This window comes from Monodelphis domestica, chromosome 7 (assembly GCF_027887165.1).
Source record: "Monodelphis domestica isolate mMonDom1 chromosome 7, mMonDom1.pri, whole genome shotgun sequence".
NCBI lineage: Eukaryota > Metazoa > Chordata > Mammalia > Didelphimorphia > Didelphidae > Monodelphis > Monodelphis domestica.
The window spans coordinates 177,793,756-177,819,980 of record NC_077233.1 but is presented as its reverse complement, the minus strand read 5'-3'; the positions used below and the strand labels follow the sequence as shown (position 1 = coordinate 177,819,980).

Genomic DNA, 26,225 nt, shown 5'->3' with positions numbered 1-26,225 from the left:
TAACTATATATTCTCTAAAATCTCTTCCAACTTAAAACTCTGAATCAATGACCTGATGGGTGATCTCCATATTAAAGGTCAGTAGGTGAACAGGGGAAACTAATTTTCTTTTCTCACTGGCAATACACCAAGAGCCAATAAATTCAGTTTAATCCAACCAATGAGCACCTACTTTGTGAAAAGATAAAAAAAAATACAATCCCAACTTTCAAGGATGTTACAATCTAATAAATTTAAGAGTTCTTATTCTATAAAGAAAAATATATTAGATGCCAGGTCTAATATAGGATAGAAAACATTTTTTAGGATGATGTTTTTTAAATGCAGCTGACAATTCTCTGATTTATTTTCATTTCAGCATTATTACTAAGAATTCAGAAATCCAGCATTTTAAAATATTTTTTAAAACTTTGTTTAATGTGCATTATATATAATTTACTATTCTGGTGAAATGGCAGCCCAAACAGTTGTCAAAATTTACTGCTCTTCAAGGCCCTTCTGTCCTTTCCATTTTAATTGCTTGATTCTCAATGGACCTTGTGAATGCTCTGGATGGGACTTTTAGGCTATCTCTTAATGGTACCCAAACAGAAGGATGAGAGGTGAAAAATTCAATTAATCAACTGAGTGACTAGTTAAAATGATAGTAAACTGGTAGTTGGATTTTTTTCCCAATGAACTAATTGACTTTTTGACTGATTTTAATTACTTGACTATGTAGACATTGTTTTAGTTTTTAGAAACTGATGACCTCTAAGTCTTCTAATTAATCAATAAGTATTCATTGGGCACCAACTCTGTGCTAGGCATTGAGGCTACAAAGATGGAAAACGAATCTTTGTCCTAAAATAGTTTATATTCTATTTGGCTCATCTCATTTAGTTGCCAAGGTTTATTTAGAATTATGGAGATGGAAATCATCCCATTTAATCCAGTGGAGGTTCAGAAGCTATTGTTGCATGTATAAATGTATATTTTGCCCATATCACAGTTATCTCAAGGAGAATGAGAGGGAGTATCAGTGATGTGATTGCCCCTAACCTCTAGGCTTCTATCCTAACCAACTAGAATGAGTACAAGTCTGGTGAGCAAATCATTCTCAGCCCAGGAAGAGAGAGAACCTAGAGAGAAATAAGGACTGTTGCCAAACCTCTACCAGCTGGAAACACATGAAGGAACTAAGGCCCAAGGTCATACAGCTGTCAAATGGGGAACTTGTGACGATTCTGAGTTTTCTACTGCCTAGTCCCATGCTTTTCCCATTTCATTCAGTATTTGTTAATAATGAAGATGAGGATGAGAAGGTTGAGTTAAGAAGGGCAGGTCCGTGACAAAGGAGAAGCATCTAAAACATAGAGAGAATATGTCCCCATTTTGCCTCAGATGGATGATGAGTCAAAATAAGTTGTGCCAACAAAGGAGTACCAGAGTCTCCTTAAAGAAGAGAATTTGGGGGGCAGCTAGATGGTTCGGTGGCTTGAGAGCCAGGACAAGGAGTCCTAGGTTCAAATTCAGCCTCTGACACTTCCTCTCTATGTAACTGGGCAAGTCATTGAGCACCCATTGTCTAGCCCTTAATGTTCTTCTACCTGGTAACCAATATATAGCATTGATTCTTTGTTGTTAATGTGGTTTCCCTTCAAATCTTTGTTTTAATAGTAATTCCACCCCCCCCCCCAGATTACATCAATAAAATTTTAAAATATTTACTTTCTTATATTTCACAATCCATGTTCTTTCTTCCCACCTTCTCCCTCTCCCCAAGAAGGCAGATAGTATGATATAGGTTGCACATATATTAACATATAATATATATTTCTATGTTCATCACGTTGTAAAAGCATAGTATTAATTTTGTCAGCTTGAAATCTGGAAACCCTAAGTTTGCCCTTGTCCCATGAGAATTCACCCTGATGGAAATTTCAGATTTAGCTATTTCAGATTGAGTAATAGACCTTAAGGTACTTAATGATCCTAGTTGGGTGGACTAGTAGATCACATGTTGAGTACCCTTTTGTCTTAGTAGTTTCTCCCATAGTATCAAAGACCTGGAAGGTCTTTCTCTCCCTGGAAGCCCAGCCCTTGGCTGGACCCTTCTCTTTTGTATCCATTGTAAAGCATCAGCCTCTCAGTTTGGGTCTCCTTTCCTTGTAACCATGGGAATGTTAATCAATCATACTTCCCTGTCCCTAGTTCCACAAAAGGTATATAAATCCCCCAAGTTCTATTGTTCTTTGGAGCATGATCTAGCAGGGTTATCCTCTCAGAGATACTGTTGCCAGAGTGCCAGAGCCTTCAGCTCTGTGTGGTTTTAGGTGCTTGACTATATGTAGCAGGTGAATATTGAACACTATCTCTTTCCTGATTAAAGACCTGGTTTTTCTGACTACTTTAGTAGTTCTGTATTTTTCCCAAGTAAACAATTCTAAGAAAGAAGGAAGATTTAAAAAAAAAAAGTTCTAAGCTCTCACCTTTCATAGAACCCCTAGCTTCCTTTAAAGCATAGCCCAGTTGCCACCTCCCATGGAGGACCTTTCCATATACTCCCTAGTTTCTTATGCCCCTGACCAAAAACACTATTTTGTGCTTACTTCTTCATATTTTATATATTTATCTACATACATACTGTTTCCCCTTACATCTGGTCATCCTTATATCATCCTTCTTCTTTCAATCCTCAGCTCCTAGTAAGTGCTGGCACATAGTAGGTATTCACTTCATGTACTTTGAATTGAATCACACCTTTTCCAGCAGCATCATATTGTTAACTTGGAAATAATACAGAACTATCAAATAGTCAGAAAAACCAAGTCTTTAATAAGGATAGGGATAAGTCCAGTATGATTCTTTACTCAGTCTGGTGCCATAACTTTTACAGGGTATAAACCCTGGACTCTGGGGATGTTATCCCTGGGAGTGCCACAGCACTAAATGATGACTCCAGGGAACAAAAGAATTTGGGGAACCTCTATACCATTTAGGGAACCCAGGGGCAGGGAAAGATGATTGACATCACTATAGCTACAAAGAAAATGGGAGTGTTCAATACACTGACAGGATACAATCAAGCTTGGGAAAGGAATCATAGCCAGAGGCTAGGGTGTAAGGGAAGGGGCTGCTAACAATGGATACTAAAGGATGGTTCCTGCCCCTGTGTGGTTCTTGGGAAAGGGTCAGATACTATAGGGGAGACTCCCTGAAACAAGAGCCCCATCCTACTAAGATTGTCCTTCTCCTGAGGGTCCCCCACTCAGTCTGAAACTGCCAGCCTGGGATTCCCTTCAGAGTGGATTCTCACGGGAACAGGGAACAATCACAAACTTTGGGGTTTCCAACTTACAAGCTAGTCCTGAAACCTGGGGTTTATGAGCTCTTACTAGGCCACAGGTTTGGGGTTCCTAGATTCCATGTTGACGATATATAGGATGGAAGCACCTATGTCCAATTTAGGAGTCTTGCTGGATAAGGCTATCTCTGTACTGTGTCAATCAGCTGACCCCTATCTTCTGCCATCTCAGTCAAGTAAATCCTCACAGTCCCCCCCCCCCCCATGCAGACCTGTCAGCCCTCTCCTTAGGTTCATTGCCTCTGAATTAGAAGGTGGTAGTTTAATATGTTTCTGAGTCAAATTAGACTTGACTTGGATTATATTTTTGCCACAGGAACAACCCATCTATATCAGAATGCTCACTGACCAGAGTTTCCATTAAAGAACAGCTGTAGTTTCAAATGACTGCCCTGCTAAAATAAAGGTATGCTAATACTTCACAGCAAAACAAACCCCTAGCAGTTAGGCTGTTCTGAATAAAATGTAACTGCAGTTTGAATGGTATTATGTTGCAGAAAAAGAGCGAATAAAATGCAGATTTGTTTCAGCTTTATTCTATCTTAACTGCAGTTCTTCATAACAGTTTAATGCACACCCACTGCAGTTTCCCAATGCAATGTGGTAGATTTTTATGCAGTTAAAATTGGTTTTATATAAAAGGGAAATGCCACGAGCATTGCAAAAATTGTTGCTCCTGCTCTCTCACTCTCCTGCACGAAGCTGTGTAGATTGAGCCCTCTGAATCAGGTCCATTTGTCTCCTTCACAATTCCAGATCCAAACTACCATGGTAAAGTTCACACAGCAGCTTACATAACGCCATAAATTAAATATGAAGACGCCCGGTGCTTTCAAAAAAATCAGAGAAAATCAAAGCCCTGAACACATTTCCCCCCCCTCACTCTGTTTGGAAACTTCAGTGAAAGGACATCAGCACTCTGAGGCTTTACACAATTCTCATTTATCTGAAATTTCTTACACGATTGTGAGCACAAGTTGTTAATTGCAATTTGCCTGAATAGCTTTTAGCGATGTTTCAGGGCTCTGAAAGACGGAGCAGCCCACCAAAACAGAAATGATACACTGAGCACAGCAGTGTATGTGTGTCTTGGGTGAGAGTGTATTTTTTTTGTGCTGAAATCCTTCAGAAGTACTTCTTTCTTATGACTATTTCCCATGGTCTGAGTTGAGAAAGGTATGGGGAAACAGATGGGGGTGATAAGTGGCAATACTGACAGTCATTTATTGAAAACGCAATCGTATGCAAAAAAAGAATATGCCATCTTTCATAGAAAGTCAATGCTCCTGGCCCACCAATACAATGAATTTTGTGATGTTACCTGGAAAATCATATTTTGTAACTAAGCACATGTAATTGCAAGGTAGCTAGCTTTGTTATTTAGACTTGAAAGTTTTCAACAAGGTGGGGAAACTCCCAGTATAGAAGTTCCTTTTCCCCCAAATCAGATTAGCAGTTATAGTTTATAATCAATTGATCAATCAACAAACATTTATTAAGTTCCTGATGTGCCAAAGTCAGGATTCAAATCTAAATCTTCTGGATTATGAATCCAATACTTTATGCATCATGGCATGTTGCTTCTCATGGCAAATTTAGTGAAACATAATCTAAGTAAGGATGAAAATGGAATAATTTGAAAGGTCTAGACCAAAAAGGTCCTGCCTTCTATTAAAACATAGGAATGACTGAAAGAATAACCAAGGGTTCCCATGGACTAAGCTATTATTGATCTTGCTTGAGGCACAAAGTCATCATCACACAATCAGTTAAATATTATCTGTGCCCAAATCCTCAGGAAATTAGGAACACCATATATGGCACAAGACTTCTCTAGGAACACATATACCACAAGGGAATCCATGGGTATAGAGGAAGTAAAACTGGAAACAGAAAACTACAAGAGCCAAACTGATGGACCATGGCTCACTTTCCTCCTAACATGCAAAGCTATGCAAATGCAGGTTAAAAGGCTACTCTAACCACTAGCCCAAGGAGTTAGAGTTTCTCTATTTTTTTAAATATATCTAGATAATCTCAGAGATTAAGGGAGAAACTAGTGTCCTTATTAGGGTCATTGGCCACAGCTACTTCCTTCCTGCCTCACGGATCAAGTACCTAGTCTCTGATCAGTCAGTAAAAATTTATTAAGCACCTACTTTGTGGCAGCTACTGTTCTAAGTCCTGGGGATACAAGTACAAATCCATTATTTCTATAACTAACCTGAAGATCAGCAGTGGAATCTATGTAAAATACTATTGCAGATGATAAGAGATTCCTAGTGTTATGCTATATACTACCCTGCTCTTGGGGAGCTAACAATTTTACAGAGAAGATTATGAGGACAGCCCCATAATATATTGAATGGCATCCCTGCCAATATACATGTACCTCTTTTGAGAATGGCCAAATGTGCCAGTTAGTTGATCCTTACCTGATACTCTTGCAAGTAAAGGTAGACTTTCACATTGTTGTGCCTCAGACAAGTCTGTGAGCCATGCCCCATGCCAAGTCTAACAGCATTCAAGTGGTTCTGGATGGCATATATGATAATTGGTGCCCCATTCTCCAGGAGAGAGAGGTGGGATAACTGTTCTGAACCAGCATCCAAAATCCGAGTGCCCTGGATAAAGCACACAGAAATAATATTATAAGAGGAAGAGAGATAAGTTACCTACTTCTTTCAAGAGAATGGCAGTTAGAAGAGTATACATCAGATCCTTTAGTCATATCAGGCAATCATTCTGTGAATAAATTTTCAACTCAATGCCAATATGCTAGAAAACCTCAGCAAAATGAGGTCCTATATCTAGCCCATTCTTCTGTTGACAATATCTAGCTATGAGTAGAACCCATTCCAAGTCCATGTTGTGAGATGAAAAGTTATATAATATAGACAAGGCTCAGAAGAGTACTATTAGCTATGTGAGAAGTTTATGTCAACGATAAAAGCCAAGTGATGATGGCACTATGAAGGTGGGCACAACTCACTAAGCTGCGTGCTTGTCCCAGAGGGCTGCTTGTTATGTAGTATCAGTACCCAAGGTGAGGGCAAAGATTTCACAAGTTCTGATGTCAACAAATTTTGAAAGAATAAATAATCGTCAGAACACATCCTTGAATATCCAAAAAATGGAACTAGCAGGATTCAATAAAAAAATTTACATTCAATTCTCCATAATTATAACCCAGATAAAGTGAGAAGGCTAAACAGACAGTAATGTGAAATAAACTATGGCTAGATAGCAGAGTTTTTCTTTAGAACTTGAATTATTTTCCTGGCTCTAACTTTTCATTCAAGGCCTGATTGGTATGCAAATCATCTATACAGCAAAGTACAGCTAAGACTATACTTCTCTTTCGAGCACAGTGATTAAAACCCTGTCCAACACAGGTTGATTAACTTGAGTAATCTTCTTTGAGCAGAGTGTGTTCAACACCCCACATCCAGCTTTCAGGAAAACTCTTCTACATCTCCCAAATTCGCCATTGGGGATGTAGGTAGGATATTGTATGTCAGTTAAGCACTAATAGACAAGCTTTAGCATTCCCACTGTTGCCACAAACCCAATATTGCATAAAGAAACTCACAGGATGAGCAACGGCTTCCCATCATTCTCTGAGTAGGATATTAAAGCAAGACATGCATAATCAAGTAATTTTGATTCATTTTAGGGAAGCGATGGCATTTAGTGAAATTCAGTAAATTGTCCCTTTCAGCACTAATAACATGTTCAGAGCTTTCCCCACCAGACGTTCTGTAATGGCAATATAATAGGATTGCGATGGCAATTAAATGATTGCATATTTTAGGGCAATGGAGGGTATCCACTAGGGCATGAACCATTAGCAAAATGGTAACATTGTCATAGGATTTGTCATGCTCTGGCACAGAGATGCATAAGATGGAGGCCCAAGCAATCATCCATTCTTCTGTAGTAAATAAGGGTTTGGAATAATAATGTTTCTTCATACTTACACACACATACACACACACAGACCATTGGACTAAAAATCAGTGTAATTCTATAGAATTGGGAATTTAGAATTCCTTCTCTAGAAATTCAACCAAAGCATTTTAAGGTTCTATCTGACTACAGGGTTGGACAAAATAGAGTTAGAAGATGTTAACAATGGCCTCAGGCACTTCCCAGCTATGTAACCCTAGGCAAGTCACTTAATCCCAATTGCCTAGCCTTTACCACTCTTCTGCCTTGGAAGCAATAAACAATATTGATTCTAAGATGGAAAGTAAGGTTCAAAAAAAAAAGATGTTAACAATATTTATCTAAAAGAAAGAGGTGATGTGGCCATTATTGATAAGGGTCGCCAGTTTGGCAGAAGGAAATCCTTCCTAATGGGGATTCTCCACAAATAGAAGTGTAAGCCATGCCAATGGGTTTTCTTCATAACAAGCCTTCAAGCAAAGCCTATAGGACTTGTTGGACATGTTGAGAAAAGAATTCTTGTTCAGGTATGTATGGATTGGTTATGATAGACACCTTATCCTTTGACCATATAATTTTTTTCTTCTCTGTCAGCTATTAGAAGGTCATGAATAAATCAAAGCATGGTTCCTTTAACTTTGAATGGGAAAATTGCACAGATAGTGTCAACATTAATTAGAAGACTATACAACTGAGGACAGAATTGGGATTCAAACATTCTATGGGACAAGTGTCTTGGCCCTGATCCATGATCATAAACATTTTCAGAAACTCCAGTTAACATGGGCATTGTAACCCTAGAAACTCAGGCAAACTATTATCATGGAAATTCCTTTGCTCCCTTACATCCTCATGACTTCTAACCCCCCAAAAGTCCAATAACCCCTATAAAACCGTGAGAGGGTGATCCTCCTTTAGATTTAAGATGGACAGAGAGATGCACCTCTAGGCTACACCTCAATACTATTGAACTGCATTTGCATCTTAGACATCCACCTGTTCCCTAAAACTAAATAATCTTTTATGAGGGTCATTCCCTATATCTCCAGGCAGACCCCAGTCAGATGACCAACCCCCTGAGGGTTTACCACTCTAGAGTCACATCCTCACTATGACACAGCATCTGTTGTAGAGTATAAAATTAGAATTGATGTCACCTGGGGGACAGCTTTTCCATCCATCCTGTCCTCCCAGGGGAACAGCTTTTTCATCCATGCTGCCTTCACAAGGAGCAACCTTCTATCTTACTGTTTCACTTGTACTATCCTCCAGGCCATTTTCAACATTACTTTCTAAATTAATTAATTTCTCTTTTTATTTTTAAGCTAAATTTTGGAGTCTTGCATTCTTACAGAAAGGTATCCTTAGAACCCAAGGGGTGCACTTCTTCAACCCCACAACACAATCATCTTTTTTGCCAATGTGTGGCCTTTATTTATTAAGGAATACCATGATAGAGAGGATGAATGAAGGAAGACAAATCCGTTTCTATCATATTAAGTAATCTGTTAGATGTGAGATGGTACCTCAGTTGTTTTAATTTTCATTTTTTTTCCCAATCAATAAAGATTTAGAGCATTTTTTCATATGGTTAATTGCTAGCTTTAATTTTTTCTGAAGTTTGCCTGTTCATATCCTTTGGCTATTTATCAACTGGGGAATGTGTCTGGCACATATTGGATACTTAAGTTCTTGTTTCCTTCTCTCCTTTCTTTGAACTCTAAAATATCATATTCTAACATAGAAGCACAATTTCTAAACTGCCTATTTCAGTAACTTCTTTAAATGAATGTAAAATATCTGTAACTTTTCCCACTCCCAATTTCACTCGTGTTTTTCTCATAATCCCTTTTCTAAATTCCTACGTACACTGCAATTGATTAAAAAAAAAGCAAGGTTGATGACTGAGTCACACTTAAAGATTTTGAAAAATAACTATATTCACTATTAAGAGCTTTCTTTCCTAAAGCATTTTCATTCAATTCTATCTTTTTTTTTTCCTTCTCTAATAGGAGATGAAGGATGGTAGTGAATGAGAGAAGGAGGGCCCAGTCTTTAAGGTATACTCAGAATTGCCTTTTCCTGTAGTATCCATCTAAGAACTAGGTTCTTGTTTTCCTCCTATAATGTTCCCCCTTAATTAAAGTCTTTTTTGTTTGTTTGTTTATTTTCCTAATTTTCACTTTGTACTGGTTTCTGAGCTTGATAGAAAACAGATCTCAGTATTAATACACACTGAAAACCTCTGAAGAATTAATTCACTAAACATACATTAGGGACCTACTGTATATAAAGTGATGATGTATGAGGCACATAAAAATTTAGTTAAAGTGTGGTTCCTGTTCTCATGGATAGGGTACATACAGGAGAAAGATGTAAACAATATACTGTATCAGATTTGGGGCAGGGAACAATGGTTATTTTCTAACGGAAAGATGAAGGAAGGCTCCTGGGCTGGTAGTCTTTGATTTGGGTTTTAAAGAATGGGTAGAAATTCACCAGGTGGAGAATGAAGGCAGAAGCCATAAGCAAAGGCACAAATTGTCCAGAAACTATACATTATGAGCAGAAGATGAAAAGGAGTCTTGTTTGGAACATAGGGAATATGGTTGAGAATGAGAGAAGACTAGAAAGGTAAGGCTATTCTATTGTAGTGCGTGTCTAAAATACTGACAAATGAGTCAATATTTCCTTGGGAAGAGATGGAGAGTTTGTGCAGTTTTGAACACAGTGATGGCAATCATATCTATTCTTAGGAAGAATATTTGCCCTGTGAATGATGGTTTGTAGAAGAAAAGATGGGCTTCTCATTCCACTGCTGCATTCATTTTTGAGACAGATCCTTTCTTTCCTTTTTTGACTATAATTAGAATGTAAGAAAGGACCACTATAACCTTTTTTAAAATTTAAGGTCTTCCTACAATAATGGCTCTTGACAACAGATAACTCTCTCCTCTTCTCCAGATAGAGAGAAGTGGGAAACTATTACAGGAAAGTGGTGTTGTTATACATTGTCAAATAAGGTCACTCTGATGGTTCTTTTGCTTTCTTATGAGGGCAGGTTCAGGGAGAAATTAACATTTATAATTACCTATTAAGTGCCAGTCACTGTGCTAAAAGCTGGGAATATATGACTTTTAAAAAATTACAATCCAAAACAGTGGCCTGAAATTGAAGTAACATGTTGTTTTAAGTTCATATCACTCATTTATAGTATTTGTACTATTTAATCAATGTTTTATGCATAAAGCAGGTTAATATGATTACATATTTTTCTGAACAAAGGGACAAGAGTCTAGCAATCCTAGATCAGAGATTCTCAGTCTAAAATCCCTTGTTCTCTTTTTCCAAATGAAATTTTTGCTTTGCTTTAAGCATCCAAAATATTCAGGTTAAAAAATTTATCATTCTCCTCTGAGTGGTTTTCTTTTTGTTTTTTGTTTTTTAAATTAACTGAAAGCCTAAACTCAATTGAAGAGAAAATGCTAACTGCTTTGGATCTGAAGATAACATAGGCAATTATCAAGGCAAATACAATTTCCAAGTAACCCAAAAGCTGGCCTAGAAGCCTTTTATCACCAGGAGAGTAAAACTAAATATTTACTATGTGCCAAACAAAATTAAGATTTATTTGGCACCAAAGGAAAAAAGAAAACTGCTTCTGAATGTTGGCATCCCAGAGCTACAGAGAAGAGAACAGTTCCTTTGAAAGGAAAACATTTTAACAGTGTTTACAAGGGTCATTTCAATGTTTTTGAAACTCTGCTGCTAAATAATGCATGTTAGGCAAGTTATAAAGGGGGGAAAAAGACAAGCCACCATCTTTGGGAGAGTAGGTTAGTTCAAACTATAGCAGTTCTTCCCCTTTCGCTCCCAAAAGAGGAAAGGAGGGCCTTGAACCCTAGACCTCTGGGATGTGTAAATAGGTTCCCTTCCACCTTTTCTTGTTCAGGACAGAGCTGAAGGTTCTGTTTCCCCCAAATCGAAATGGCCACTGGATTCTTAAAGCAAGGATTTTTTTCTCCCCTGCAGTACTTCAAACACAGAGTTTCCCCTCTTGAGAGCCCCAGCCATTCAGCTCATCAGCTGTTCCTAATTGCCTTGTTGATACCATTGCTCACACCTGTGTAGCAATTCATCTTGCTGGCTGAAGCAATTTTTCCCTCAGACTTCCAGAGGCAGAGGTGGTCTAGCTGATGGAAGGGCACATAACGGTTGCCAGAGCTTAGTTTAGAAAATGAGGGTGTATTCTGCCCAGAGATTTGGGAGGGAATGTGGATAACAGCAGTAACGGGCACTCTCTGACCAGGCTCAAATAAAAGTCCCTTGTATTTTGGTAGAGGGAAAGGTACTAAAATACAGAACAAGCTTATTTATCCATATGAGACCTTCATTGGTAAATCATAGGATCAAAGATTTCCAGCTGGAAGGAACCTAAAAAAGCCATCTAGTCCAAGGATTCTTAGCAATTTCCATGTGTCAGATTGACCTGTGGCCCACAAACTACTTGGAATAATGTTTCTAAATGCAAAAAAAAATTAATACACAGGCTTACAAAAGAGACTAATTATATTGAAATAGTTATCTAAATATTAGGAAGTTCACATACCTCTGTGTCCCTAAAATCCAATCCCCTTATTTTACAGATCAGGAAACTGAGCCCCACAGAGGTTAAATAATCCCCCTGAAATTCCCACAGTTAGTAAGTGGCACAGGTGGAATTTTAACCCTGGCTCTCTGGCTCCAGTTCCAGTAATCTTGCCACTGGATCATGTTGCCTTCCACATTACATAAAGGCAGCATGTATTTTTAAGCAGTGCTTCTTAAAACTTTCATTAATGCAAGGGTTTTAAGCCACAACTTTGTTGAGCGTATACAGGATCTCTTGTGAAAGAATCAACTAGCCTAACTGAGGTGAGTGATCTTTTTCTGGAACAAACAAAAAACAAAAAGCCATCCTTGGATACTAAGAATGGCATTTTGCTAGATTCTTTATAACATGGGCTTATGAGCCCTCATTTTTAAAGAAGTACAAGTTTCCCTTGACAGATGAAGTAACAATCTTACTACTGTCACTGAAATGATCTGTATGTAGAACTTACTTTTCCATTGTAGTCAGGATGTGGGGAAGTTCAGGGAATGGTTTTTTAATTGCCTTCCTTTTAACTGAATTTCGGAGACTGTCCCTTCTTTTCTGTATCAAGCTAGGGATTACTGTCTGCTTCTGACCTGGAAAAAAAAAGAAAAGAAAAACACTTTCTGGCCCTCAACATTTTCTCATCTCTCTGAAAGTAAGTTTGAATGCAAAAAAAATACACTGATAGTTAAGTAGATGACAGAGAGCTAGATAGAGATAAAGATAGATTTTTTTTTAGTCATTTCCGTTGTGTCTGATTCTTCATGACTATTTGGAATTTTCTTGACAAAGACAGTAGAGTGGTTTGCCATTTCCTTCTCCAGATACAGATATAGATATAGTCCTGATTACTGCAAAGCTTAGGGAAAAGAGACTCGATCAGCTCTCACATTCATATAACCAGAGCCACCCTTTGGGCATGTGTGTGAGGGAAGAGAATTGGGCAGGGGGTGTTTATAAATAATTTGATTAAAATGTGTTACAAAATCCATGGGCTCATGTGAGATATATTAATTTATCTGCATTTCAAATAATGAGTAAAGAAAAGGTATTATTTCTGTATTTGCTTATTTTCCAATCATTGCATCATTTTTAGTATCCAACAAGGAGGGATGGAGCTTCAAGCTGCTTCAAAGGGGTTCCGGGTTAGTCTTTTGGGCTTACTGGGTATTCAGAGCTCCCAGCTGCAGGGTCCAAACCCCAGGAATGATGTCAACCATTAGGTAGGTCTAGGAAGGGTTGAGGTCCAGTGTAGGGATGGACCTAAGCATCCCTTCCCACCACCACTGGAATCTTGCTGGTGCAGCTGGCAAGCTAGTGCCCTAGAAAAGAAATAGAAGTCACCCCAGGACTTAGAGACAGCCCTAAGGCCATAAGCCAGGGACCTAGCCAAATATCTAGGTTCTTCCTTTTCTCAGCCATTCCATAATCACCAGGGACATCATGTTCCAGGCTAAGTTTAAAGGCTCAGCCAATTCTAAAATCAGGGATTGGTGATTTCTTTGTCTCAGGATGAGTAGGTCTCAGACTGACTATAATCAAGGATCATTGGGATTCTGCTGCTAATGCTATCCTCCAAAGAGCTAGGACCCTCCAAAAGATGTAGAGAAAAGAGGTCCTACTTGCCTTCCAGTCTAAAAGCAATACTGCCTACCATTGTGCCTTTTGTCACCTTATCATGCCCCAATCCAATTCAATTTAATAAGAACTTATTCATTATCTATTATGTCCTAGATTTTCATTGTTTTGGAGATACTAGGTCAAATTAAGCATTGCTTCTTCCAAAGCAATTTGTTGTCCTAGGGGAAAACAATACTTATACCAATTAGTAAATTCACAATAAACACGCAAAAAAACCACAAGTTAAAAACTCAAGAAGACCTGAACCTGAATCCTGTTTTAGACTGTCACCCTGGGCAAGCCAATTTATCTCCCCAGGCTCAGTTTCTTCATCTCTAAAATAGGGATAGTAAAAGATGCTTTCTTTACAGGTTATTTGTGAGGCTCAAATGTGATCATATGAGCAAAGTGTTTTGCAAACCTTAAAGCATTATATTATTTCTTGCTGTGATTTAATTCAGGCAGAAGGAAGTATTAACAACTGGAGAAATCAGGAAAGGCCTTGTGTAAGAAGTACCAACTGAACCAAGGCTTGATGGGGAATAAGGTTTCTTTGTTGTTTTTTTTTAACTTTTATCTTCTGTCTTGGAATCAATACTAAGTATTAGTTCCTAGGCAGAAAAATGGTAGATATGGGCTAGGCAATTGCAATTCAGTGACTTGCCCAGGATCATACAGATTTTTTGAACCCAGAACTTCCTTACTCCAAGCATGGCTCTCTATCCACTAACTACCCCGTTGCCCCCAGGGCTAAAGTTTCTAAAAGAAGGTAAAGAGGGAGAACAGTCTGAGCATAGGCAAAAACAGCTGATACTAACGCATGGAAGGTTTTGGGTAGTGAACATCAAGTAGGCTTTTAGCCAAAGCAAAGATTATATGAGAGCATTAATGTGAAATCAGTCCAGAAAAATGAGTTCGAAACAGATTTGCAAAGGGTCTTAAATATTAAATGGAACCATTTACTTTTTATCCTAGAGGCAATAGGGATTCACTGAAGCTTTTTCAGTAGGAGAGAAACATCAGACTTTTGCATTGTTTCTCAATAATTTCATTGCTATAAACCAGCCATACTTCACCAAATTTGAGGATCTATCATTCTGAATAGTTTCTCATTCTCTTGGAGTTGCTATGGTCAAAAAAGGCTAAATATCACAAATGGTACCTTAAATTGTTTTGTAACAATCAGGCACAATGATAGCAGCTGACATCTACACGATGCTTTCCTTTACATATTTTTCTCATTTCATTCTCAGATAAAACCTGTAAAGGTAGTAGTCAGACAATAAATATTTATTAAGTGCCTTTTATTACTTAAAAGTACTACTACCACTTCCCAGCTGTGTGACCCTGGGCAAGTCACTTGACCCCCATTGCCTAGCCCTTACCACTCTTCTGCCTTGGAGCCAATACACAGTATTGACTCCAAGACAGAAGGTAAGGGTTTAAAAAAAAAAGTACTACTACCTCCATTTTAAAGATAAGGAAACTGGGACCTGAAAGAGCTAAGGAACTTGGCAATTACTTAGTTCACAAGTGTCAAGGGAAGTTTTGAAACCAAGGCTCTCCTTCAGATCCAGTGCTTTTTCTAGCATACCAAGTTGCCTTTCCAATGATTTCTTTCCTGCCTATTTCCATGGTAACCTATCCTCCCCTGCCCCATTGGTCGAGAACATGGGTTCTGATCAATGAGAAAACAGTTCCTTGTCACTCAGCACCACCTTTTTGGGCCTATTCTAGGATATTTTCTTTTTCTTTTTTTTTAACATTATTTTATTTGGTCATTTTCAAACATTATTCAATAGAAACAAAGCTAATTTTCTTCCCCCACCCCGAACCACCATTCCCCTTGGCGATGCATGATTCCTCTGGGTATAACATGTGTCCTCAATTCGAACTCATTTCCATGTTATTGGTTTTTGTATCACCAACATATACCATAGTTTGTTCAGCCATTCCCCAATTGAAGGGCATCCCTTCATTTTCCAGTTTTTTGCCACCACAAAGGGTGCAGCTATGAATATTCTTGTACATGTCTTTTTTCCTTATTATCTCTTTGGGGTACAAACCCAGCAGTGCTATGGCTGGATCAAAGGGCAGATAGACTTTTATCACCCTTTGGGCATAGTTCCAAATTGCCCTCCAGAATGGTTGGATCAGTTCACAACTCCACCAGCAATGAATTAATGTCCCTACTTTGCCACATCCCCTCCAGCATTCATTACTTTCCTTTGCTGTCATGTTAGCCAATCTGCTAGGTGTGAGGTGATACCTCAGAGTTGTTTTGATTTGCATCTCTCTGATTATGAGAGATTTAGAACACTTTTTCATGTGCTTATTAATAGTTTTGATTTCTTTGGCTGAAAACTGCCTATTCATGTCCCTTGCCCATTTATCAATTGGAGAATGGCTTGATTTTTTTGTACAATTGATTTAGTTCCTTATAAATTTGAGTAATTAGACCTTTGTCAGAGGTTTATGTTATGAAGATTGTTTCCCAATTTGTTGCTTCCCTTCTAATTTTGGTTACATTGGTTTTGTTTGTACAAAAACTTTTTAATTTGATATAATCAAAATTATTTATTTTGCATTTTGTGACTCTTTCTATGTCTTGCTTGGTTTTAAAGTCTTTCCCTTCCCAAAGGTCTGACATGTATACTATTCTGTGTTCACCTAATTTGCTTATAGTTTCTTTCTTTATGTTCAAGTTATTCACCCATTCTGAGTTTATCTTGGTGTAGGGTGTGAGATGTTGATCCAAACCTAATCTCTTCCACACTGTCTTCCAGTTTTCCCAGCATTTTTTGTCAAATAGTGGATATTTGTCCCCAAAGCTAGGATCTTTGGGTTTGTCATAGACTGTCTTGCTGAGGTCACTTTCCCCAAATCTATTCCACTGATCCTCCTTTCTGTCTCTAAGACAGTATTGTGAACCTTAAAAATTCTCAGACCCTACTTCATAAGGTTGGATTAAGACCATTCCCCATTGGGACCATTTCCCATTTGGGCAGTGAAGGTACTTGATCAGAAATGTGAGAACTCTACTTCACCATACTTAAGCATGCCTTAGGGGAAGATAAAGTTGTAAACTCTTTGCTGAACAATGAAAAGTACTTAAACCCATACTTATAATAAGGCAAAAAGTTCTTAAGCTGTGCCTATTTTTAGGACTAATACAAAAGGGTGCTAAGTACCTATAAAGAACAGTCTCTTGGGACAGTCTCTTGGGACAGTCTCTTGAAGACAGTCTGACGGAGGCTGACTCTGGCTGGAACTCCCTCTGAGGAGACTCTGTCCCTCTGAATCCTTGCTTGGACAGATCTTGTGGTGAGTGATAAAAGACTGACTCTCTTCCTAGACTGGCTCATGCCGGCCTAGGCTGGTATAGCCCTTTTCTCATTATTTCCTTTATCTCTCTCTCTCTCTCTCTTTTCTTAATTCCTCATTTGCATTAATTAAATCTCTATAAAACCCAGTTGACTTGGGTATATTGAATAATTGGGAAGATTTCCCTGGCGACCACCTTATATTTGATTTAAAGACAAGACACTGTAGTGAAAACACATTTCCTGTGGTCAAATTTACTCATCCACTCTTTTATCTACTACAATTTAAGTCTTCCACTATTTTAATCACTACATTTTCTGGCCTCAACTATTTTAATCATTACAGTATCAAATTGTTTTGATGATCACTGCTTTATAATATAGTTTGAGATCTGGGACTTCAAGGCCTCCTTTGTATTTTTTTTTCATTACTTCCCTGGATAAACTTGATCATTTGTTCTTCCAAATGAACTTTGTTACGGTTTTTTCTAATTCAGTAAAATAGTTTTTGGAAGTTCAATGGGTATGGCACTAAATAGATAAATAAGTTTGGGTAGGATGGTCATTTTTATTATATTGGCTCATCCTACCCATGAGCAGTTAATGTTTTTCCAATTGCTCAGGTCTAGTTTTAGTTGTATGGAGAGTATTTTGTAGTTGTGTTCATATAGTTCCTGTGTTTGTCTCAGGAGGTAGATTCCTAAGTATTTTATTTTGTCTAAGGTGATTTTGAATGGGATTTCTCTGTCTAATTCTTGCTGCTGAGATGTGTTGGAAATATATAGAAATGCTGACGACTTATGCGGGTTTATTTTATATTCTGCAACTTTGCTAAAGTTGTTGATTATTTCAACTAGCTTTTTGGTTGATTCTCTAGGACTCTTCAAGTAGACCATCATATCATCCACAAAGAGTAATAACTTGGTCTCCTCATTGCCTATTTTAATGCCTTCAATTTCTTTTTCTTCTCTAATTGCTACTGCTAGTGTTTCTAGTACAATGTTAAATAATAGAGGTGATAATGGGTATCTTTGTTTCACTCCTGATCTTATTGGGAATGCATCTAGTTTATCCCCATTGCAGATGATGTTTGCTGATGGTTTTAGATATATACTGTTTATTAATTTTAGGAAAGACCCTTCTATTTCTATGCTTTCTAGTGTTTTTTTAAATTTTAAACATTATTTTATTTGGTCATTTCCAAACATTATTCACTGGAAATAAAGATCATTTTCTTTTCCTCCCTGTCCCCCCTCCCACCACCTTTCCCTCTCCCATAGCCGACGCACGATTCCACTGGTTATCACATGTGATCTTGCCTCGAACCCATTTCCCTGTTGTTGGTATTTGCATTAGAGTGTTCATTTAGAGTCTCTCCTCAGTCATATCCCCTCCACCCCTGTAGTCAAGCAGTTGCTTTTCATCAGTGTTTTTACTCCCACAGTTTATCCTCTGCTTGTGGATAGTATTTTTTAGATCCCTGCAGATTGTTCAGGGACATTGCATTGCCACTAATGGAGAAGTCCATCACCTTCAATTGTACCACAATGTATCAGTCTCTGTTTACAATGTTTTCCTGGTTCTGTTCCTTTCACTCTGTATCACTTCCTGGAGGTTGTTCCAGTCTCCATGGAATTCCTCTACTTTATTATTCCTTTGAGCACAATAGTATTCCATCACCAACATATACCACAATTTGTTCAGCCATTCCCCAATTGATGGGCATCCCCTCGTTTTCCAATTTTTGACCACCACAAAGAGTGCAGCTATGAATATTCTTGTACAAGTCTTTTTCCTTATTATCTCTTTGGGGTACAAACCCAGCAGTGCTATAGCTGTATCAAAGGGCAGACAGTCTTTTATCACCCTTTGGGCATAGTTCCAAATTGCCCTCCAGAATGGCTGGATCAATTCACAACTCCACCAGCAATGAATCAGTGTCCCCACTTTGCCACATCCCCTCCAGCATTCATTACTTTCCATAGCTGTCATGTTAGCCAATCTGCTAGGTATGAGGTGATACCTCAGAGTTGTTTTGCTTTGCATCTCTCTGATTATAAGAGATGTAGAGCACTTTTTCATGTGCTTATTAATAGTTTTGATTTCTTTGGCTGAGAACTGCCTGTTCATGTCCCTTGCCCATTTATCAATTGGAGAATGGCTTGATTTTTTTGTACAATTGATTTAGTTCTTTGTAAATTTGAGTAATTAAACTTTGTCAGAGGTTTTTATGAAGATTGTTTCCCAATTTGTTGCTACCCTTCTGATTTTGGTTACATTGGTTTTGTTTGTACAAAACCTTTTTAATTTGATGTATTCCAGATTATTTATTTTGCATTTTGTAACTCTTTCTAAGTCTTGCTTGGTTTTGAAGTCTTTCCCTTCCTAAAGGTCTGACATGTATGCTATTCTGTGTTCGCCTAATTTTCTTATAGTTTCCTTCTTTATGTTCAAGTCATTCACCCATTTTGAATTTATCTTGGTGTAGGGTGTGAGGTGTTGATCTAAACCTAATCTTTCCCACACTGTCCTCCAATTTTCCCCAGCAGTTTTTATGAAATAGTGGATTTTTGTCCCAAAAGCTGGGATCTTTGGGTTTGTCATATACTGTCTTGCTGAGGTCACTTGCCCCCAGTCTATTCCACTGATCCTCCTTTCTGTCTCTTAGCCAGTACCAAATTGTTTTGATGACCACTGCTTTATAATACAGTCTGAGATCTGGGACTGCAAGGCCCCCTTCCTTTGTATTTTTTTTTTCATTATTTCCCTGGATATCCTTGATCTTTTATTCTTCCAAATGACCTTTGTTATGGTTTTTTCTAAATCAGTAAAAAAAAATTTTGGAGGTTCCATGGGTATGGCACTAAATAGATAGATGAGTTTGGGTAGGATGGTCATTTTTATTATATTGGCTCGTCCTTCCCATGAGCAGTTAATGTTCTTCCAATTGTTCAAGTCTAGTTTTAGTTGTGTGGAAAGTGTTCTGTAGTTGTGTTCATATAGTTCCTGTCTTTGTCTCAGGAGATAGATTCCTAAGTATTTTATTTTGTCTAAGGTACTTTTGAATGGGATTTCTCTTTCTAGTTCTTGCTGATGAGCTGTGTTGGAATTATACAGAAATGCTGATGACTTATGTGGGTTTATTTTGTATCCTACAACTTTGCTAAAGTTGTTGATTATTTCGATTAGCTTTTTGGTTGAATCTCTAGGATTCTTTAAGTAGACCATCATGTCATCTGCAAAGAGTGATGATTTGGTCTCCTCATTGCCTATTTTAATGCCTTCAATTTCTTTTTCTTCTCTAATTGCTCCTGCTAGTGTTTCTAATACAATGTCAAATAATAGAGGTAATAATGGGCATCCTTGTTTCACTCCTGATCTTAATGGGAATGGATTTAGTTTATCCCCATTGCAGATGATGTTTGCTGATGGTTTTAGATATATACTGTTTATTATTTTTAGGAACGACCCTTCTATTCCTATGCTTTCTAGTGTTTTTTTTTTAATAGGAATGGGTGTTGTATTTTATCAAAGGCTTTTTCTCCATCTATTGAGATAACTGTAATTTTTGTTGGTTTGCTTGTTAATGTGGTCAATTATGTGGATGGTTTTCCTAATATTGAACCAGCCCTGCATTCCTGGTATAAATCCTACTTGATCATAGTGAATGACCCTCCTGATCACTTGATTTTTGCATCTATGTTCATTAGGGAGATTAGTCTGTAGTTTTCTTTCTCCATTTTTGACCTGCCTGACTTTTGAATCAGTATGATGTTTGTGTCATAAAAGGAATTTGGTAGAACTCCCTCTTTGCTTATTATGTCAAATAGTTTGTATAGTATAGGGATTAGCTGTTCTTTGAATGTTTGATAGAATTCACTTGTGAATCCATCAGGCCCTGATGATTTTTTCTTAGGGAGTTCTTTGATGGCCTATTGGATTTCTTTTTCTGATATGGAATTATTTAAGAATTCTATTTCTTCTTCTGTTAGTCTAGGCAATTTATATTTTTGTAAATATTGGTCCATATCACCTAGATTGGCATATTTACTGCCATATAATTGGGCAAAGAAGTTTTTAATAATTGCCTTAATTTCCTCTTCATTGGAGGTGAGGTCTCCCTTTTCATCTATGATACTGTTAATTTGCTTTACTTCTCTCCATTTTTTTAAATTAGATTGACCAGTACTTTGTCTATTTTGTTTGTTTTTTCAAAGTACCAGCTTCTTGTCTTATTTATTAGTTCAATAGTTCTATCACTTTCGATTTTATTAATTTCTCCCTTAATTTTTAGAATTTCTAATTTGGTTTTCTTATGGGGGTTTTTAATTTGTTTGCTTTCAAGTTTTTTGATTTGTATGTCTAATTCATTGATCTCTGCTTTCCCTAATTTGTTAATATATGCACTCAAGGATATGAATTTTTCTCTGAGTACTGCTTTGGCTGCATCCCATAAGGTTTGAAAGGTTATCTCACCATTGTCATTTTCTTCAATGAAATTATTAATTGTTTCTATGATTTGTTCTCTAACTAACCAATTTTGGAGCATCATATTATTTAATTTCCAATTGATTTTTGTTTTTGCTCTCCATGTACCCTTACTGATCATTATTTTTATTGCCTTATGATCTGAAAAGTTTGCATTAATTAATTCTGCTTTTCTGCATTTGTATGCCATTTTTTTTATGACCTAGTGTATGGTGAATCTTTGTGAATGTGCCATGTGCTGCTGAAAAGAAGGTGTATTCTCTTTTTATCCCTATTTATTTTTCTCCGTGTATCTATTAACTCTATTTTTTCTAAGATTTCATTCACCTCTTTTACCTCTTTTTTATTTATTTTTTTATCTGATTTATCTAAGTTTGATAGTGGTTAGGTTGGTTCTCCCACTCTCTCAGACCTCCCAGATCTCTCAGATCTCCCACTAGTATAGTTTTATTATCTATTTCCTCCTTCAATTCTCCTAATTTCTCCATTAGAAATTTGGGTGCTATACCATTTGGTGCAGACATGTTGATTAGTGAAATTTCCCCATTGTCTATACTCTCTTTTATAAGGATGTATTTACCTTCCCTATCCCTTTTAATCAGGTCTATTTTTGATTTGGCTTTGTCAGATATCATGATTGCTAGTCCTGCCTTCTTTCTGTCAGTTGAGGCCTAATAGGTCTTACTCCAATCTTTAATTCTAACCTTGTGAGTATCTACCCTCCTCATGTGTGTTTCTATCTTTCTTTCTTTCTTTTTTTAAACCCTTACCTTCCATCTTGGAGTTAATACTGTGTATTGGCTCCAAGGCAGAAGAGTGGTAAGGGCTAGGCAATGGGGGTCAAGTGACTTGCCCAGGATCACACAGCTGAGAAGTGTCTGAGGCCAGATTTGAACCTAGGACCTCCAATCTCTAGGCCTGGCTCTCAATCCACTGAGCTACCCAGCTGCCCCTCTCATGTGTGTTTCTTGAAGACAACATATTGTAGGGTTTTGGATTCTAATCCATTCTGCTATTTGTCTACATTTTATGGGTGAGTTCATCCCATTCATGCTCAATGTTACAATTGTCATTTGTGAATTCCCTAGCATTTTGATATCTTCCCCTAATTCTGACCTTTCTTCTTTTGCTATAACTTTTTAAACCAGTGATTTACTTTAAATCAATCTCCCTAGCCCCCTCCCTTGTTATTCTTCCCTTTCTGACCCCTCCCTTTTTGTTTCCTTCCCCTCCCCCCTCTCCTTCCTTCCCTTTTTGTATTCCTTCCCCTCCACCCCCCTTATTTTTCCCTCTCCCTTACCCTGTTGGATAAGATATAATTCAAGATCCCAATGTATCTAGATGCTCTCCCCTCTCAGAGTTGATTTCACTGAGAGTAAGGTTTAAGTAATACCAATTAGCACTCTTTTCCTCTCCTTCTTATAAGAGAATTCTTCTCCTCCCCTTCCCGTGTGTATCTTTGTGTGACAAAGATTATTCTATTTAATTTATTTCTATTTCTTCAAGTATATCTTAGTACCATCATTGATTCCCCCCTCCCTTTTTCTTTCTTTTTGTTTTTTTCCCCTTCCATATCATGTTAATGCCCTGATTTTTCCCTATGAGTGATTCTTCTGATTACTCTATTATTGCATAAAATTTTTGAAAGTTACACATAACCTTTCCCCCATATGTTAGTCTATATAATTTGATCTAATTGTAGCCCTTATAGAAGAAAGTTTGAATAAAAGAAAAAAAAACACTTTTCTCTTTTTCTTTTTCTTTCATATTTCCCTTTTCATGTTTCTCTTGCTCTTTGTGTTTGGATGTCAAGCTTTCTACTGTGTTTGGTTCTTTTCTTTCCAAATACTTGGAAATCTTCTATTTTGTCCAATGTCCTTACTTTCCCCAGGAAGTATATAGTCAGTTTTGATGGGTAGCTGATTCTTGGTTGAAGACCCAGTTCTCTTGCCTTTCTGAATATTATGTTCCAGGCTTTGTGGTCCAGGCATGGCTGGCGCTAGGTCATGTGTGCTTGAGAACATCAGGGCAATTCTCTTCGATGATTTCTTGTAGTATGGCATTGAGATTTTTGTTAATCTCTGGTTTTTCAGGTAGACCAAATGATTCTCAAATTGTCTCTCCTTCCTCTGTTTTCCTGCTCTGCCACCTTGTCAGTGAGATATTTTATGTTTTCTTCTAATTCTTATTTTTTGACTTTGATTTATTAATTCTTACTGATTTGCAAGATCATTGGTTTCCAGTTGCTCAATTCTGGTCCTTAAGGCCTGGTTTTCTGCTTTAATCTTTTGGCATTCAGCTGTAATTTTTTGGTTCTCTAATATAATTTGTTGGTTTTCTTTTTGAACCATTTCTCACTTCTTTTTCCAGAGGGCTTCCATCTTTCTGGTGATAATCTCCATTTGAGGCTCTTCCAGGGCTTGTGAGCAATTTTCAGTTGTGTTTTTTTTTTTTTTCAGTTTTGCCTTTGTTTGAGTTTCATCCAGTATTTTCTCTGTAGTCTGGGGTTTTCCTCCATAAAAATTTTCAAGGATGACAGATTTTTTTTTTTTTAATCTCCTGGTGGGATTTCGAGGATCCTATACACAGTTAGCCATTTTTTTCTGGATGTTTTCAGTTCCCTCTTTAGTCAGAATCAGAGTCTGCTGAGCAGGTTTTTTGTGTATGGTGTTAATGAGCAGGTTCTAGATTTTCATCAGTCCTTTGTGGCTTTTCTCTGTACCTTCCTCCAGGGGGCTCTCAGTGTCTGCGCTCTCTCTCCCGCCTGGTTTTCCTGTTTAGCTACTTTTGGGGGTGGGTCCCCTGAAGGCCTAGGCAATTCCCAAGGACCCCCAAAATGGCTCCCTGTTCATTCCCCAGGCACTCATGTCTCACTTCCTGGTTGCGGCTGATGAGCTCACTCTGGGCACCTGAAGTCTGCACTCTTTCACATCTTGAGTTTTTCTACCTAGCTGCCTTCCACCTTTGGATGGAAGCCCTTTCCCTCTCTTATAGGCTGGTATAACCCCGATCCCACACACCTTCACTGCTGCTCCCCACTCTACAGCTCCTCCGCTCCTCTGATAAAGATTCTTATGGTCTTTTGGGGTGATCCTTATCGGTATATGTCGGTGTATGTCGGGGAGAGTAAGTAAGCCATGTTTAGCTGGCCGCCATGCTTACCCGGAAGTTCCTAGGATATTTTCTATATTGATGTATTTGTGGAAACTGGTAAGTGGGTAGTTGGTCCTTGCCTTGATTTCCTAAGTAGAGAGTAGCTATAGTGACAGGACTTTGTAATCTATGTGAAAAATCACACCTAGGATGGGTTTATGAATATGCAACAAGGAAAAAGCAAAATGATGTGCATGTAAGAAAAATGTGGGAGAGCCAAGATAGACCTCACCATGTGGCCTGCTACAGACGCATGGGCACTATCCTTGGAGAGCTTGTCTCCAAGTCAACTACCAGATGTTAACCCCCTTGGATCTCTAAGTTAGGGGAAGGGTCTAATTATAGGGAAAGGAGTGTTGGTAGTATAAGCATCATTTGTGGTCTCAGATCTTAGCTAAGTCCGAAATTAAGTTTTTATAGAAATTTAAATTTTGAAAGGCTGGGAATTTATCTCCTATTTATTATATTGTTCTACAGAATTAATTGCTTCTTGTTTTGTTGTTTTACCTAATACTGTCTTTTCACAGAATCAATTAAAGAAATCAGATGGAACTTCCGGTTAAGATGGCGGCTTAGAGAAAGCTAAAGCTCAGATCTCCGGAAAAACCTTCCCGACCAATCTCAAACGATAAGCTCCTAAGGCGCCGAAATTCAAAACGATCAACAGCACAGACCCTGGGAACCCTCCTCCTGGACCTGGACCCGGTTCAAAAGGTACGGCTCCCCTTAAAAGCCAGAACCCGAGATCACTCGGACCTCAGGGGTAGGAGCGCAGAGTCCAAGGCTTCCGGAAGCCGCAGCCCGGCCGGCTCAGAGAGCAGGGTCCTCGGAAACAACAACCCTCAGGGCCTTCTACAGTCCCGGTGAAAGTTACTGCCTGGGGCTTCCGCTGCAGAGAGCTGGTCAAAACAACAGCAACCCTCAGGGCGGGCAAGACAGCCTCACGGGCTGGATCCTGCTATCCAAGTCTCAGTGAAAGTCTGTGCTCTCAGAGCTTGGGGAAGCGGCAGCCCATCCCCCCGCAGGCCGACGAAACAGCCTCACGGCCAGCGATTCTGAAGGCAACTTCCGGAAAGCGAGCCGGGGGGAGAGTGTGGCCTCGTGGTCCGACCCTTCCATTCCAGTTCCAGTGAGGCATATTCAGTTTAACCCAGGGAAAGCCCATAGAACTATCTGCCCAGGACTGCCTCCGAACACCAGAAAGAGACAAGAAAAACTAATCCTCCACATTCAGAGATGACAAACTCCACAGAACCACAGAAGCCCCAAAATACCAAGAAAAATAAGAAGAAAGGGGCGACTTTGGACACATTCTATGGAGCCAAAATACAAAATACAGAGCAGACAGAAGATAATATAAAAGAAAATGCTCCAAAACCTTCCAAAGGAAATGGAAACTCTCCACAAACCTATGAAGAATTTGAATCAGAAATGACCAAAAAGATGGAAGCCTTCTGGGAGGAAAAGTTGGAAATAATGCAAAAGAAATTCACGCATCTACAAAACCAGTTTGACCAAACTGTAAAAGAAAACCAGGCTTTAAAGGCCAGAATCAGGCAGCTGGAAGACAACGATCGTGTAAAAGAGCAAGAATCAATAAAGCAAAGCCAAAATACCAAGAAATTAGAAGAGAACATAAAATATCTCACCGACAAGGTGATAGATCTGGAAAATAGGGGGAGAAGGGATAATTTAAGAATAATTGGACTCC

General features: G+C 38.3%; 1 long non-coding RNA gene across 1 annotated transcript in view; it reads right to left on the bottom strand.

Moving 5' to 3' along the window:
* LOC103096294 (uncharacterized) overlaps window positions 1-26,225 on the bottom strand; it is a 56,306-nt gene that overhangs the window by 7,906 nt on the left and 22,175 nt on the right. Inside the window, exon 2 of the long non-coding RNA XR_008913616.1 lies at window positions 5,782-5,970. This is a non-coding gene — a long non-coding RNA (uncharacterized LOC103096294). The remainder of the gene's footprint in view (window positions 1-5,781; window positions 5,971-26,225) is intronic.